Source organism: Nanorana parkeri, unplaced genomic scaffold (genome assembly GCF_000935625.1).
Source record: "Nanorana parkeri isolate BGI_ZX_2015 unplaced genomic scaffold, ASM93562v1 scaffold42, whole genome shotgun sequence".
In the NCBI taxonomy this organism is placed as follows: domain Eukaryota; kingdom Metazoa; phylum Chordata; class Amphibia; order Anura; family Dicroglossidae; genus Nanorana; species Nanorana parkeri.
This window is the reverse complement of record NW_017306310.1, coordinates 157350-174335: the sequence shown is the minus strand read 5'-3', so window position 1 is coordinate 174335 and position 16986 is coordinate 157350. Positions and strand designations below refer to the sequence as shown.

The following is a 16986-nucleotide window of genomic DNA, read 5'->3' as shown; positions in this document are numbered from 1 at the left end:
ATTTTACCATCCTGCTTCCGGGTCAGTGGCCTTCAAGGAGAACTATGAGATGAGTGATTTCCACTCACCTCATAGTTCTAGCCGACCTGTGACAATGAGACTGTCACAGGTCGGCTCAGTAGATCGGGAGGTGAGCGAACACATACCGGCGTTCGCTCACCTCTCGATCCTGTCACGGCTCTCTGCCGTGACAGGGGGAGGGGCTGGATTCCCCCCTCCCCGCTCCGATCTGCCAGCGCTGACTGGAGGAACGGACGGGGGAGGGGGCGGGTACAGCTGGCTCTGCCTCTAGATAGGCAGAGTCAGCTGTCACTCACGCAGCTGGGCGGATCCCGACGTCCATGTCGGGATCCGCTCCGGCGTCTCAGTATACCGCGAGCTGTAGCTCGCGGTATACTGAGCTTAGTGTAACGGGAGGACGCTAGTTTGTGTCCTCCCGTTACCCTAAGGAGAACTATGGGGAAAAACACTGACCCCATAGATCTCCTTTTAATGTGTGTGCATTTATTGTGTTTTTTTGGGGTTGATTTTTGTTTTTGTTTGTTTAGGTTTTTTTTTTGCAAAAGGAGGACTATGCCTTTTAAATAGGAGTTGAAGCAATTGTAAATTCAGAACTTTTTCTTGCTGTCCCGGAATCCAGCCTCCATCTCGGTTTATATTTTTTCTTTTTGAGCTTTATAAAGCCGCTTCTTAAGAAGCTCTGGCAACCTTTCTTTAATAAGAGGTTCTATAAATGTGGAACTTTCTCACACACTCCCTCGCTGCTCCTTTTACTAGGAGAAAAGCAAGCAATGCTGTTTCCACAGCAACTGCAAATGAATTTTCATGAATATCTGACATGTCGTGCACTGGAGCTCCCGTACTTGATTTGTGGCTAGCGTGTCTCTAATTCAGACAGACAAAATAGGAACCTTTTTTTAGTTGTCCTGATTTTCCCGCATTCGTACACAATGGCCTTATCAACCATCATGTGTGCTGTTATTATTCCTTCATACATGTATTTTTATGTTTAAATGAACCTTTGCAGTGGGGCTAACCCATGCACTGCAAGGGTTAAATGCTCAATTTGGCCTAGGGTCTAAGTGCTGGGCAACTCCAGCTGGGCTTTAACTACAAATCCCAACATGCTTCTGCCCCTGGGAGTCATGACTGTAACTGTCAGTCATGCAATGCCTCTTGGGATTTGTAGTTTCACAACAGCTGGAGGGCCGGGGGCTACCCACCCCTGGTCTAAAATAAAAAAAAAAAGATACTCACCCGATCCTGTGACAGTGACCACTCATCTCCCACTCCGCATGTGGCATGTCCCTTGGCATTCTCATATCCAATGCAAGTCAGTGGACTTGTATTAAACATGATGACTGGGAGTCATGCCTGAGGCTGTCAGTGGCTTGCAGTGCCTCATGGGATTTGTAGTTCCACATCATATGGACTGCCAAGATAGATGTAACATGTTAGATGTATATAAGCTGAGCTAATCTTTCTCTTTTAATTCACATGTGGCATTTATTATTTTACTTTGATTCCAGGATACAGTATGTTTGATATTTCTGAAGCCAGAGGCGTGTTTAGGTTCATAGCCAATCACTGAGTAGCTGTTCTGCAGCACTTCAGTTCGCTGCAGCAGCTTCACTGAACACTTCAGCTGCACAGTGCTCAGCAAAATGGCGGCGGATAATATTTATGACTAATGCCATTTTCCAATGAAAATTTGTTGTGCTCGTCCACCTAAACATTAAATTGTAGGTTCCCACACTGAATTGATTTCCTCCATCAGGGTTCAGGTACCTTTCTTCAGCGCTGCCAGGTGTTCCCACAGTTAAAATGGCCGCTGGTGCTCTGTCCCCACTCTCTGTCACACTTCGCTCTGCATTCACATTCACTTCCGCTGCCAGTGCTAAGTCCGCAGTGCTGACTTGCAGCACAGAGTTCAGCAGCGGTTTGCTAACTCCGCACTTGCAGAGGCTGAGCAACTAAACATGCCTCTGAATACGCTAGCTGGAGTGGAGGGGTTGCCTAGATCTGATCTAAATTGACTATAGAGTGTCGTTATGTTACCTTGAGATGTACGTTATGTCAGGGGTGGACAAATTAATATGGAATCCAGGAGCCAGTCTGTCCAATCCATGAACCAGCTCCATGGACATCAACTACAGAAAACATAAAAAGTTAGGCGTCAACTGTCATTTTTTTTGGCGCACTGGCTATCTGACTCCTGGTATTTGTCCTGCCCTGTGTTAGACTGAATATCTTTATCTATCTGTGCTCAGCACAGTATACAAATGGTCTCTGAAAAGTGTCTAACATGTTAGATGTCTATAAGCTGAGCTAATCTTTCCTCTTTAATTCACATGTGGCATTTATTATTCTACATTGATTCCAGCATACAGTATGTTTGTTTTGATATTTCTGAAGCCTGAATATTATCACTTAAACAAGTTTCCAAAACTCGCTGTACTTCTTTCCAGCTTGTGAAAATGCCTTGCGGCTGCCACGTTTCGGGTCGCGGGGCTTGGGTATCCAGCATAGGAGCTATTATGCAGTGACAGTAACTTTTACCAATGTCATCAGTATGCAGCTCTTACTACGTGGAATTTTACTCCTCCAGATTGTAGACAGGCCTCATATCCAGCTCCTTGGATTCTTCTGTATGCTTGGCTAAGCTATTTATAGCAATACATGCTTTCTGTTAATGAAAGTACAACAAAGGCCTGACACTTAAATGCTAACTTCACCCAGTGGACTGACACTGCAGTGTACACTATTATTAAAGTGTATGCACAATGTAGGCACAGTTCCAGTGCTATGCTGAAATCCCAACTAGAGCTTTCAGCCCTGCTTGTTGGTCTACAGAACGTTACCTATCCCCACCCCTCTCCTCATGCACATATAGTAATTTATTTCCCAGCAATTATGCTCCCTCAATACTCAAGAGCCTGCCCACACACTGTGTGTAGGGAAATGGCTCTTGGAAGATGTAGTTCTGGGGAGCATTCCTATGTCTGTAGAAACCGAGCTCCCAGCAGCTGCCAGAATATTACAAGTTTGGTGTCACAGAGAATAATAAAAGCTTTTTCTTGCTGCAGGAACAAGGTACGAAGACAAAAATAAGGCTGGTATGTGCTTTAGAAGGAGAGAGGAAGGTTTGTGGTAAATCAGAGTAATGCCCCAGACATGCACTATAATGCAGCACAACAGGAAGGTTTGTGGTGACATCTGTGTCCTATTGGGTAGATTCACTCTATTTGTCCTGGTCACCGGGAATAAAACCATGAGAATAAATCTAAAAGTCTGAGCTGCCACCAGAACAGGAAATCTTTCCAATGGTGACTCTCCAATAGGGGATTTCTCTCACATTGGAAAGACATCCTCTAACTTCCTATTGAGTCCTACAGGACAGGAAGTAAATGGAAATCTTCCTAATAAGATACAGATGGAAAAAAAAAAAACTGACTGGTTTTAACCCCCCTCTACTCTATCTACTTTAGAAATAGCTGAAAAACTAAGAGGAATAATTAAATTCCTTTTAAATATATTTAATTTTATCTATTACAGATATTTATATAGCGCTGATAATTTTATGCAGCACTTTACATAGTTGCACATTCACAGCAGTCCCTGCCTTTTATGGAGGTTACAATCTAAGGTCCCTATCTTAAGGTCCCCACACACCTTTATGATAATCGTACGATAATCGCGGGAAATACCGCGATCGTACGATTATCGTAAGGTGTGTGGAAGCCGTGCGACCTCTACTACTGTAAGGTCGCACGACTTTAAACTTACGAACATGTTCAAAACCCGCCGAGCATCGTACAATGTTCGGCGGGTCTGTAGCATTTTCGTAAGATAAAAGCCGGACGGGCCGGTGTGCCTTAGGCACACACCTTACAACCATCACAAGACTTCTGTCTTGCGATGGTTGTAAGGTACTTAAAAAAAACGTACGATGTGCCTAGCTTGCATAGGCAGATCGTACTTGCGATCGCAAGCCACGCCCCCTGAGGGGCGGGCTTCCGATGACCGCAATGCCGAACGGGCAGTGTGCGCTTGCGCACACCGGCCCGTCCGGATTTTATCTTACGAAAATGCTACAGACCCGCCGAACATCGTACGATGCTCGGCAGGTTTTGAAACATGTTCGTAAGTTTAAAGTCGTGCGACCTTACAGTAGAAGAGGTCGCACGGCTTCCACACACCTTACGATAATCGTACGATCGCGGGATTTCCCGCGATTATCGTACGATTATCGTAAGGTGTGTGGGGACCTTTACACACATACAGGGCCAATATAGACGGGAGCCAATTAACCTTCCAGCATGTCTTTGGAGTGTGGGATGAAACGGGACTACCCGGAGGAATCCCACGCAAGCACGGGGAGAACATGCAAACAACAGAGGAAGTATGCAATTCAAATGGTGCTTTGGATTTCTGACATGATCGGCATGTATTTTTTTGCACTTATCAAACAGGTATAACAAACACTTCCAATGGTATATTTCACAGCTGGACAGGTATCAAAAAAGAGAAGTTCATTGTTGGGGTTTACATACACTTAAATGTAGCTGACCCATTGCGCTGGGCCAGTTTATCACTAAGACTCTCCATGACTGGTAACGACTGAACATTTTTTATATAAGACGACTATTGTGTAGTTTGAATTAATCCACACATGCATTTTGTCATTGCTTACAAATGTAATTTTGAGGCTTTTGCAGTTTTTACATTTAGGGCCCACTCACACCATGGCATTGCGTTAAACTCGTGACGCTGCACATTTAACATGTGCTATCGCACAGGGCACCTAGCGTGTTCTGTGCTGCCACTAATTTGAATGGCATCCCAACCTCCTGGCAGTCGTGCGTTGCAGCACAACCATTAGGACCACAACATCATGTGTTGAGTTGCGGTGCAATTAAAAAAAAAAAAAGTAGTGCATGCATTTTTTTATATAGTACTTATTCTTTCACTTTACGTGCTCTATGCAGTAAACACATGCCAATATGTGGTGGGAGATTCTAGAACAATTTGGCTTTTCTTTCATGGTTCATGTTCCCAGAAATATTCAGTGCATTTGTGCTGACATGCTAAGTAGGCTGGAAGTTACAGTAAATATGGATGCGTGTTGTAGCTCATCCATGGAAATACATAGGATCCTTTCCATAGAAGTAGTCATTGCTATAGATATTCTAGTTCCTGTAATGATCAGCTTTCTTTTTTCTTCTCAGAATGCACCAGACCACTTTACCTTTATTTGTTTTATGTCCCGTCCATTAATGTGAAGTTTCCCTTTTAACAAGGTTTCTGCACCAGCGATTTCCCATATTTAATGAGACATCAGATTATTTGATTCCAGTAAAGCCGGATAAAACCTAGGTTGATGTGCTGTGACACGAGTAAATGAACAACCGGGAATATGAGCATCGGGTTTATAGAGTAATGTATTCACAGACTAGATAATTGCTGTAAAGGCTGTTAAAGAAAACACGGCATAGATGGCAAGGTGACAGTTAGCTGACCTTTGTGTCAGCTGAGGGAACGCAATAAAATCATGAACACTAGAAGGTGCAGAGCACCAGGGACGGCGTGTGGCAGCATGGGTGCCACAGTTTATTTGTCACATCTTGGCCAGTGAAGTGGCTAGTACTTTGTGATTTTGTTTGTATTTGCTAAGCGGAATGTAACTAAGAATTCTGAAAGCCTTGGCCATGTTAGGTGTCTGTCCAGTGCAGAAGACATGAAATTGGACATTTGATTGTTGTCCATTGTAATGTAGCTGATTTGTTCCATGTTGGCTTACAATTTTGAACCAACTTCACCTTAAAGTGTATTTCCACTTTTGCAGCCAAATTGGGATAACACCTATTTGGTACATGCTCTTAATCACATTGCATAACTTATTAAAAAAAAATGCTTCTTACCGTATATACTCGAGTATAAGCCGAGATTTTCAGCCCATTTTTTTGGGTGAAAAGTGCCCCCCTCGGCTTATATTCAGTTTTCTTTGCTAAAATTAGGTACCTCGGCTTATATTCGGGACGGCTTATACTCGAGTATATACGGTACATCTTTAAGTGCTATATATCTGCTTTCCTAGCTTTCCCCTATGTAAAGTTCAGGAGGGGGCTGGGCAAGTTATGTTCACTCTAATTAGCTCTGTCTGTACTGTGCTGGAAGATCTCATTATTAGTTGTAAACGGCCGTTCCTTACAAAAGGGTTAAAGACTTGGAATCCTATGTTAAAGAGAGGAAGCTGTCTGTCCCTCAGTTAGTCTCTCTATTTATACTGCTCCGAGTAGCCTGCAATCTGCACAAAAGCCATAACTAAAAAAAAAACATTTAAAAGGTAAGATGTTTGTTTTTAATTATTTTGTGGTATGCTTTTGTGAATAGGAACACATAACAATCATCTACTGGGGTGTTTTTTTTTTTTTTGAGTTTTTTTTCAAATTTGACTGGAAAAATGGAAATACACTTTAAAGTGTTTCTGCAGTTGAAAATTAAAACTGTCCTTTAAAAGTTTCCCATAAAATCTGCTCACTGACCGTAGTTTCTATTTACAAGAGCATTACATTATATAGACTTTAAACCTGCTGATCCGTCTGTTCACATGAATAACTCCTTAATTCCTGCGGCAGGCCAACAGCGGGGATCGGGGGGCCTTTTGGCTTTACTTCTCTTTTTGGGTCACAGGCATTCATTTACTGATGCCCTCCTGTGACCCAATGTCAGTAGATAGTGGCCCACCATCTGCTATGTGCTGTCAGTGCAGAGCCATACCACAATTCTGGGGATCCACCTGACTGCCTGATTGACACCTGGCTCCACCTCCCAAGAGGCTGTGCCTGCCCCATATCGTCTCTATTCCTCCAATGAGCGCTGGAGGAACAGAGAGAGGGGAGGGGGAAAATCCCTGTGGGGAAAATGACTGACAGCAGTTTGTGATCGCTCAGCTCTCATTACATAGAGGCGGCATGTGACAGCTGCAGTGTCCTACGCCGACTCTAAGTATTGGCAGGAGCATGTTTTACTCTCCCAATACTTCTCCTCTGAGCTATTGGAGATGTAAAATAGGCAGCCAGTGTCTAGTTTTTCTTCTATTATGGCATAAATTGTTTTACTTATAATAACGTAATATTACTTGAATAGCTAGAAGAGTGCTTGGGATGCTGTATTCCAGAAACCACCAGGAGCCTGGAGCTGCACTTAGAGGACTGTGTCCCAGAGTAGTCATCCTTGGTGGCCTTGTTGTGTAATACTGCCATTTCCGATACTTGGGAGTTATTAGTGACATTCTTTAACAGTGACAGCTGCCAGTATTCTGTGGGATTACTAGGAGGTCTGTGTATTTTGAATGATCACACTACGCTAAATTAAAATACATTTAGGTTTTTATTTTTCTGGAACTGGTTCGTATTTTCTGTGAATGTTAACTATAAACTTTTTTTGTTGCATAAACCAACTTGTAAATTTTATTTCTCTTGAAACTGAATTATACATTGTATATGGAAGGGTATCATGGCTATTGTGTTATCTGCAAGCAAATTGTGTTTCCACGGCGGATTGGCAGACCACAGCTAATTTTAATGCTTTCGTTGGGAGATTAACTATAAAATAGGGCTGGTACTGATTAAAAATTTTCGTGTTCGATGAATCAAATTTTTTTAATCGATTTAATTTCGATTAATAACGCACATACAGATCCAACTACATTGGCCTATACACATACAGCACAGCAATTAAGTAATAAAATGAACTAGGATCACACTAATTCAGCACGTTATTAATCTCACGTGCCCCACTCAATATGGCTGCCGCTTGAGTGGGGCAACTCAGAATAATAACGTGCTGGATTAGTGTGATCCTAGTTCATTTTATTACTTCATTGCTGTGCTATATGTGTATAGGCCAATGCCTTGGCAGGCGCTCGTGCAGAAAGTTTCTTGGGCAAACTCACCGGCTTACGAGTGAGCTAACGAAGAGATAGGGGGGAGGAGATGTGCGTGACGTCACCGTACTCCTCCCCCTTCCCTTCGTTAGCCGTCACGGACATCGACGCCACCGGACACCTCCCCCCTTCCTTTCGTTAGCCGACGGAGCCACTTGGGGAAGGGGGGAGGAGTCCGGTGACGTCGCTGTCCGTGACGTCACCGCATCTCCGACGGGACTCCCGGAAGCCGGAGGAGAGGTGAGTGTTTTCATTAGCGATCAAAAGAATTTTAATCGATCAAAATGTTTAACGATTAATCGAGAAATTAATCTTTAATTTCCGCAGCCCTACTATAAAATAAACTTTTTGGATATGTTCCATCGGTTCCCAATGTGGTATCAAGTTTGTCCCTTGCTGCATGTGTGCAAACTTCTTTTTGTCTCCTCATATGCCCCATAAAGCAAATGGAATTAATTCAGCTCTTGTATATTGATGACATATATTTTTTCTTTCCATCTAATGTTGCATTCATTAATCACCCTGAAAATTTAAAATTACATGCAAGGGTGGTACGTTACTAACACTTAGGCTGTATTCAGACGTGAGTGTGAGCGTTTACAACTATGGAGTGTTTTTTTTATTTGGGCCTTTTTTTGCACATTTGTTCAGGCGTATTCAGGCTTGAGCATTTTTGTTTTAGCCAATGGAAAGCTAGGTACCAGAAGGAGATGGTGGTTTAGTCTTTAAAAATGTTCATTTTCAGGTTCTTCCATTAAAGGGTATAGGGCCGAAAACATCCCATTCTGCTTCAAAAGTTGCTCATGTACCTTTTTGAAATTCAGGAGTTTCAGCGCTACAGGCATCTGAGTGCTTGTATGTTTTGGTTGTTGAGTGTTTTTGGAGCTTTGAAATTCAAGCTACAAAACACTACAAACTGGGGCTTAAGGTGACCTTAGGCCGATTTGACAGAATAGCCTACCTGTAAGAGAAGCCTGAATATACTCCCCTTCCTGTTGGCTTCTGATATGAACCCTGTTTTCCCCCTCTGGCTGCTGTTGTTCTTCCCACTGGCTCGTACAGCGTGTGTGTGTGTGTGTGTCTGGTACTTTCTTCTCCCCCTTCTGCCACTAGGAATAGCATACACACAAACCCTTGCCCGAGCATTCATTGAAGGGCTGAGCAAGACGTTTGCTATCTAGACACTCTCCTATGCCTGTGGCTGGCCTTAGATTTACAACGTGCTTTAATTACAATGTTATACATTTTAAATATAATGGTATCCTTTTCCAGTGTCTCCTTCCTTCAGAAAACTTGGCTGACAACAAGCCCAAGTTGTTACAGAAGATCCTGCAAGTAATGTGATCATTCACATGGTAAGAACACTTTGGGAAGCCAACTCTTAACTGTCCGCAACCCTCTTGACATGTTGCAAGCAGAACAGCCCCAGTACTATTACATTCAAATGAAAAATATTAGTTTATTGCTATCGCAATTACATTTCCCTATAGTGCGAATTTTAACTTCCTTTATCTGCACTGACTGAAGCTAAAGTCCAACCAGTTGCTACAGGGTGATATTGCTGTTGTCACCATGTTATTAAATGAGCCCTGTGACTCTTATCTTCCAGAGCTGCAGTTTTCCAGCATTATTCACAGCACCGTGATCGGGTAAAAGCCTTTCATGCCTAGAATGTCAGCCTGTTTTGGACGGACAACTGTAACCTATAATGATTTTGTGAGCTTAAGAGACATTGGGTCTGATTTATGAAAACTGAAGGAAGGAAAAGCAGAGAAGCTGCTCATACCATAGCTGCCAGATTTATGCCTTTGTTTTCTAACCTGCTGTGGAAAATGACAGATGGCTGGTTGCTGTGGGCAAAACGGATAATTCCATCCACCAATGTTGATAAATAGGGACTTCAGTTCTTTTCTCTTTGATCTAATATGACCAAAATATTTAGTATGTTAGGTACGCAGTTGCTGACAAAGCATCGTGTAAGCGGCTTTGCACTTTTAGAAGGGTACAGTAATGAAATTCTGTCTGGACTTCTTATTTTAGCGAGCATCATAAAATGTGGACAAAGTACAGAAATAAAATCCATAAATTCCAAGAAAGGTGAAGCAAACTTATTGAATACTTATGTCAGGGTTGGACAAATCTCAGGAGCCAGGTAGCCAATGCTTCTGCAAATTTACAGTTTGTGCCTCTAGTTGAGGTCAATTGAGGTGGCTGCTAGAAAAAAAGAAATCCTGCTGGTTCCTGGATTGGACAGACTGGCTCCTGAACTCCATATTAATTTTAATACCCCGACTTAAGTGTATATTACTTATCTGTATACACAGTTTAATGAAGGAGTGAACTTTTTGGAGTCCTATCAGACAGATGGCGTTTTATTGGCTATATGATGTGTAACTGAGGATGAACTTCTCTTTATAATTCTGATATTCTGCGTATAAGCATCCAAACATTTTATTCATGAGCTTTGTAACAGACATTATGGTTGCAAGGACTGTCCTTGCCTCCCACATGCCTAGCAGTGCCTAGGTCTATGTGCTAGCTAGTGTGGACCCTGGCACTTACCCAAACTCTCATATAAATAAGCTGTTAAGCCCAAGAGGGCTTTTGTGCAGCTGCACAGTCTGCGCAAATGATTTTTCCTGCCCCTCCATTTATGTCACTACATAGAGTAACTTCAAAGATAATTGTCCATTGAAATTTTGGATCAATTCAAAATCTTGTCACTTTACAGATTCCTAGTTGGCTCTCTGATACAGATTGGATTACCGTACTGGTGCAGGTGATGGTCAATGGTGCTCTAATACTGTTTGCATTAATGGTGAAAATACTGATGCGGGTGATGGTCAATACTACCAGTCTAGCGCCATCTTATTTTTAAACGTAAATTCGTTTTTAACCTGTTTTTCTGATATCCCTCAAATTTAAGAACAATAGATTTTTTTCTTAAAGGCTTTGTATTGCATGCATGTAGCCCATTTTCAGACATGCATAATTGTGCAATAAAATGACTGCACAGGTCACTAAACATCCTATCACAACTATGGTATTGGAAAGAGATTAAATGAAACTTGGGCAAATGTAAAATCTATGCATTTTAATTTTTTTCCCTGAATTACTTGATGGAATGTACCCTTTCATCCGAGAAGTGTGTGTGTGCATGGCTTGCCCAAAGCTAGCCGGCTTCATTTCCAGATGTCCAATACACATAATGTGAATTACAAAGATGAAAACAGAACCATAATACGTTTTGCAAATGCTCGCTATGGACGCAGTAAATTGCCAAGTGCATTGTTGATAGAGCACTGTAAATTGTTAAGGCACTGAGGTTTTGTCCCATTATTCCAGGACCGGAAAGGATTTTCACGCTTTGTAAATTACATTTCGTTATACTGTGTACAGCATCAAAGAGCCACACATCTTTCTGTGAAGGCTGAGTCTCTGCGGGCTGTTTCATTTTAAAGATTGGCACTTGTAGTAAATTTCTGTTAGAAGGGCTGTGTGTGGAGTAGAGTGATCATTGTTTTGGAAGACTTGGTGAGGGTGTGACGGGGATAGGATATACTGAAAGATCCTAGAAATAACAGTCATACACTGCTTTAATTGACTGCTAACCTTTTGAAGGTATAAACCTGTCCGATAAGAAGTTTGAACATTTCACATTTGCTAAGCCCCCCAAAAGTGATATTTCTGGTTTACAGGAGGGTTACATACTCATTATAAAAATAATTTTCATAATGGAGTCAATGTCACTCAGTCCTAATTTAAGGCAGTGGGATTTCTGTATTGTGCAGATTACACAAAGCATGTAATAGTACACAATTATGTATGAGTGTGTGGATAAGTGCCACTACATGCTGCTTGTAAAGCTTATACCATAGGCAACCATTTGTTTAATATGTGATCTGTGTTACCACCATTCTTAGCAATTTTATTTGATAGTTGTTATATTTATGCTTCTGATTGCTATATATCATCTTTTGCAGGGTAGCTTAAAAAGGAACATTGTCACACATTATGGAACATTATTGCCCAATTAAACTTTCAGTTTAAATTTGTCAAATAAATGTAAGTTGCAAAGTCTTACAGGGTTATTCACAAAAGGGTGAAGAGTTTGGAGAAGGCAGGAGATGTGAACAATCTAGAACATCATCGCTGATTTGGAAAAAGTCTTCAATTCAGCTAATTTTCTAGTTTAGCTATGTTGTCCTAGATTGTTAACTTCTCCTGCCTTCTCCAAACTCTTCACCCTTTTGTGAATTACTCTGGACAAGTTTTTTTTTTAAAGAGCAGCCACATCCTGAGCAGAAAAGCCTGTCCTCTGCCAGCATGCTGTAGAACAGGACCCTTGCTCTGTATGCTGAAGCAGTGATCTCTCTGTCGGAGTCCAACACGCTTAGTCATACCTGTAGCCCGTCAACCAGCAAGGCTCATGCTCCCTTTCGATAAGAGCGCTCTAGCTGTAATTTATCAGGAAGCATGTTAGACCTCTGCAGAGGGACACTTCCACATGTACATCAAGCATCCTTCTTTACAGAATGCTGGCAGTACACAGGCTTTGGCTGCTTTCTTTTTCTATTTGATGCACCTGGAATGTATTTAGCTGCACACCAGTGCAGTCAGAAAAAAATCCTGCTTGCCACATTTTAGCTATACCTGATCGCAATGCATCAAAACGTATTAAAAACACATGCGAACGCACTTGACCACACCTGAAAGCCCATTTGAAGCTATAAGTGTTAAAAATGCGGCAAAACGCATCACACTGCAGCTGTGCAGATGCAGGCAGTTCTGATGCAGTTATGGTGTGAATTAGCTACACGTCACAAAGGGGCAGGAAATGCCCCTGCTGCAACTGATTGGGCCAGAGGGAGGGCGCGTCGGTGACAGTTATGCGCATGCTTGGGTGAATGCAGTCAAATATGGTTCGCACCAAACCCCTTCGAACATCCCTAATTCTTTTGTGTTATCAAGAAGCTCCCAACAGCTTGGCCAATACAAATATTGATGAGTATTAATAATAGTCTTTTAACACTATCTGCTGACATTTAGCATGCTCACTGTGTTTCTGATCTTGACATTTCATACACCGGGCAATATAGAATTTTACAGATGACTTTTCCCAGGAAACCGCAACTGTACACTGCAGTTCAAATTTTACTTAGTATATTTAGTATAAATACGTTAGCTATGTTTGCCAAAAGAAAACCTGTCCATAGAAAAGTAAAGAGTCGAGTTCTCCCTCACTCATTATATGCCTGTACTGTTGATTCAAAGGATTTAATACTTGTAAATCACTGACTCAGAACAAGAACACAGATTGGGAGCTCTGACTTCACTAGCTGCATGCTTGTCCTAGGTCAGTGACTCAGTATTGAGACACTTTTTTATATTTTGATAGCATGTCAACAATTGCAGCTTTCATAGTTCTTTCAGTAGAGGTTCCCCTTAATCTCTTTATTCTAATCTTTCTTTGATTGCCGTTTTTCCTGAAGGCAAGTACATTCTCACTTCTTAATATCACATTGTATTGTTCTGTATACCGATGAAGATTTTTTTTCTCTACCTACAAACCTTCATAGCTACAAAAAAAAAGTGTCCAATTTTTTTTTTTTTTTTGAGGCAAGTTCCAACTGGAAATGTCAAGGCTGTTCAGACAAGCTAATGAACACTAATAACAGAAAGCTGCCTAATGTTGTGAAACCCGGCATGAACGATGACAAAGGTCAGGCTGTATTGAGGATTGGGCCATGCAGGGGGCCCAGGCGCTGAACACAACAGTCTCTTATAAAGTACTTCTCTTCATTTCACTTGTCACATCGGCACATTAATCTTGTGCTGAGAAGGATCCATCTTACTGGTGGCTGGTATGTTTTTGTAGATCACTATGAATAGATTTGTGAATGCCAGTTTATCTCCATTCTACTTGGTATGTTAAAGAGAATTCAGATTTAGTTAGCAAATAGAACCAAAATAATTATTGTACGAGTCTTTTTCTAGCTTTGAATATTTTCCAAAATCTCAATTCCTGTTCTTTGCATTTATATCCACCTAATTTAGATTGCAGATTTCCTGAAATTCTTACCTGCTGCTCATTTAGTTGTCTTGCTTCCTATCCGAGATCAGCCACTTGTGTAGAATACAGCATCCCCTGAATTGCATTGATAATGTCTATGGAAATCTTTGCACTGTATGTCTAAGGCTAGGTTCACACCTCAGCGACACCCAGAATGCGCAATCGTGTGCTGGTGCTGACATCCACGGGGCAATCGTGCGTTTTGTGACACACGATGCGCGATCTGCCTGGCCCAACTGGGGTGCCATTAGAAAATAATGGCACGCACATCGCGATCGGCTGCGGTGGGCGACTCAGTGACTGCGTGGCAATCCGCGCGGTTTTGTGCACGATTGCTGTACGGTCAGGAGTCGTCCAGGTGTGAGCCTAGCCTAAAGGGATGCCAATAGTCCAGGATGTCATATGACCGTAGAAAAGACTGACGATGGGGTTGTAGTAAAGACAAAACTTCCCACATTGGTTTAGTTTTAAAAGCTTGATGAAAGTGGATTGCAGAAATCAATTAAACAGACATGGCGATTTTTATAATCGCCAGTTTTGGACAACATCCCCACTTTTTTTTTTTTTTCTTTCCTCCAGTTTGCATATTTCAACCTCTTTATTCTACTACACCAAGACAAAAATAGTTCAATCACAACAAACCTGACCAGACTTTCCAGTTTTGGACAATACAGCGGTCATTCTTCCTTCAGCTAAGAAGAGTGTGTCACCACTGTTCTACTTCCTTATAAATCCAACTGCGTCCTACTGATTTGTAGAGATGTTCATGGTTGGTTCTTCTTCTTCTCCTCCAAATATGAATTAAACCAGCAGGTCATCTTTAATTGAAAACTAAACTTCTCCGTCTGGTAGTGTAGTGGTTGTGTATATTGGCAGGACTCTGATTAGCACAGTTAGCCATTCACTGACTTCAAATGTTTTTTTCATCTTCTGAATTTAGTTATTAGTCGATAAAGGAATCTGGTAGAGACGTCAAACATGCATGTGTTCTCTTAATTGAATGTCATTGCATTGATCAACCCCTTTTTGTTTATTTCCTCTTTCATAGATGATTTTATAGAGTATGTGAAGGCCTGATGAAAGTTCTGATGAAAGTTAACAGCAAAGTGAATACATGATTGTATGTTTTGTCTTCATCTATGTAAAAATACCCCAAATTTAGAATAACCGGAAACCTAAAATACATATTTTCTGATTCACACTGAATATTTTTCACATAAAAAGTAAAGCAAGTTGCCTGACGTTAATTACATATCAATATTGTGGGGATAGACATTGCCAGATAGATGATAAACTACACAGAATGTCCTGGACGATTTATTTCCCTAATGGTTTGATGCTGAGCGTCTGTCCTGCTGGTGAACATATTGATATCATGTTCCTGAGCCAAAGATCTGCATCCAGCAGCAGAAGCAATATGTGTTATGAAGCAGGCAACAGGAAAAGAGTACTTGCTTAGGCTCACACAGAGGAATCGCTATCACCTCATGGTTATTAATGAACTGGAAAGCCATTCAAAGGACACAGTTTGTCCCTTGCTACTTTGTCCAGTATACCTCCCCACTGGGGGGATCAACTGATTGGTGCAATACCTGTGGTGACAAGGGAGCAGATACGCGTCTTCCAACAGACAAAATCCACATGTGCTAATTTCATGTTCTTTCCACATTGCTGATTCTTCTTTTTTTTATGGGTTATATAGTTTCCATTAACATAAACCTCCTTTTGTAGTCCTATAGTGTTTTTTTATTTAGGAATATTTGCCGTTATATAAGTTAGTTAAAGTGAGATTAAACCCTCAAATTTTTTTTAACATAAAATACTGTAATGTGTGCCTTACTGTAATCCATGGTTGTTTCCCTTCTCTTTGCTGCTCTTCCTTTTAAATCCTCATGTCTTCTCATGCTTGGGGAGAACTTCCCTTTGCAGCTGAGTGCCTCTTCCTGTAGTGCTGGCTCAGGTTGTGAACCTGCACACAGACACCATGTAGCCATTCCAGAGACAAGGCAGTCTGCTGCAAAACAGAAGTTCTGCCCAGCATGAGAACAGATACAGATTTAAAAGGAAGAGCAGCAAAGAGAAGGGAAACAACCATGGATTACAGTAAGGCACACATTACAGTATTGGTTTATGTTAAAAAAATCTGAGGGTTTAATGTCACTTTAATCGTGACCTGGCAAGAGATAATTTGTACCTCAATGGTGTCTGACTGCTGATGGATTAGTAGTTTGGATTCTCATCAATTATAGTTTTTTTCCCAGCTATTTTACGTAAAGCTTTCCACGTTCAAAGGCTGTTAAATCGCGTTGTTTACCCATATCTTCAGAAAACAATCGCTTCTACTGTCGTGGTAAACAACCTGCTTCCCTGCTGAAGTGCTAGAGGTCTGGCCCTCTAGTGTGTGTGTGTGTGTGTGTGTGCGTGCGTACACACACACACACACACACACACACACACACACACATGTGTGTATGTAACCTACAGTATCCAATGGAACACAGGGATTTGAGTTATTGTATCTGGTATGCCACCATAGGTATAAATATTTTATTACAATTCCCATTGATTGCACTAATGCCTTGTAATAAGGTATTGAGAGTAATGCACACTTTAGATTCTGGCCCCTTAATACATTTTCAGGTGATACCATTAATTATTCACCAGTGTGCAGGGATGGTACCAGCAATACTTGCCCCCCTTCACAGTAATGAAGTCATCAGGGTCATCTGAAAGGTATTCCTAGCTTAGCAGAGCTGCACAAATGGAAGCAGATTTTTTTTTTTAAATCTTCTGAGTTACTGCAAATCATTGCATCTTCCACCCTTTTTAATAAAACAACCCTTACCTTTGCCAATATTTACAGAAACTGCCAAATATGAACTATTCGGCTTACAAACAGCCAGTGAACAAAAACTCCGCACCAGCCTGTCCATAAAGACCCAGTTTTTCTCCACCTCATTAGGTA

The 16986-nt window shown here is 41.5% G+C and overlaps 1 protein-coding gene across 2 annotated transcripts in view; it reads left to right on the top strand.

The window, feature by feature from the left end:
• Positions 1–297: 297 nt before the first annotated feature.
• Positions 298–16986, top strand: part of SEMA4B (semaphorin 4B) — a 33024-nt gene continuing 16335 nt past the window's right edge. For both annotated transcript variants that reach the window (XM_018571943.1, XM_018571936.1), the window contains exons 1-3: positions 298–308; positions 418–424; positions 1938–1939. The gene's annotated coding sequence lies outside the window, so the exon portion shown is untranslated. The remainder of the gene's footprint in view (positions 309–417; positions 425–1937; positions 1940–16986) is intronic.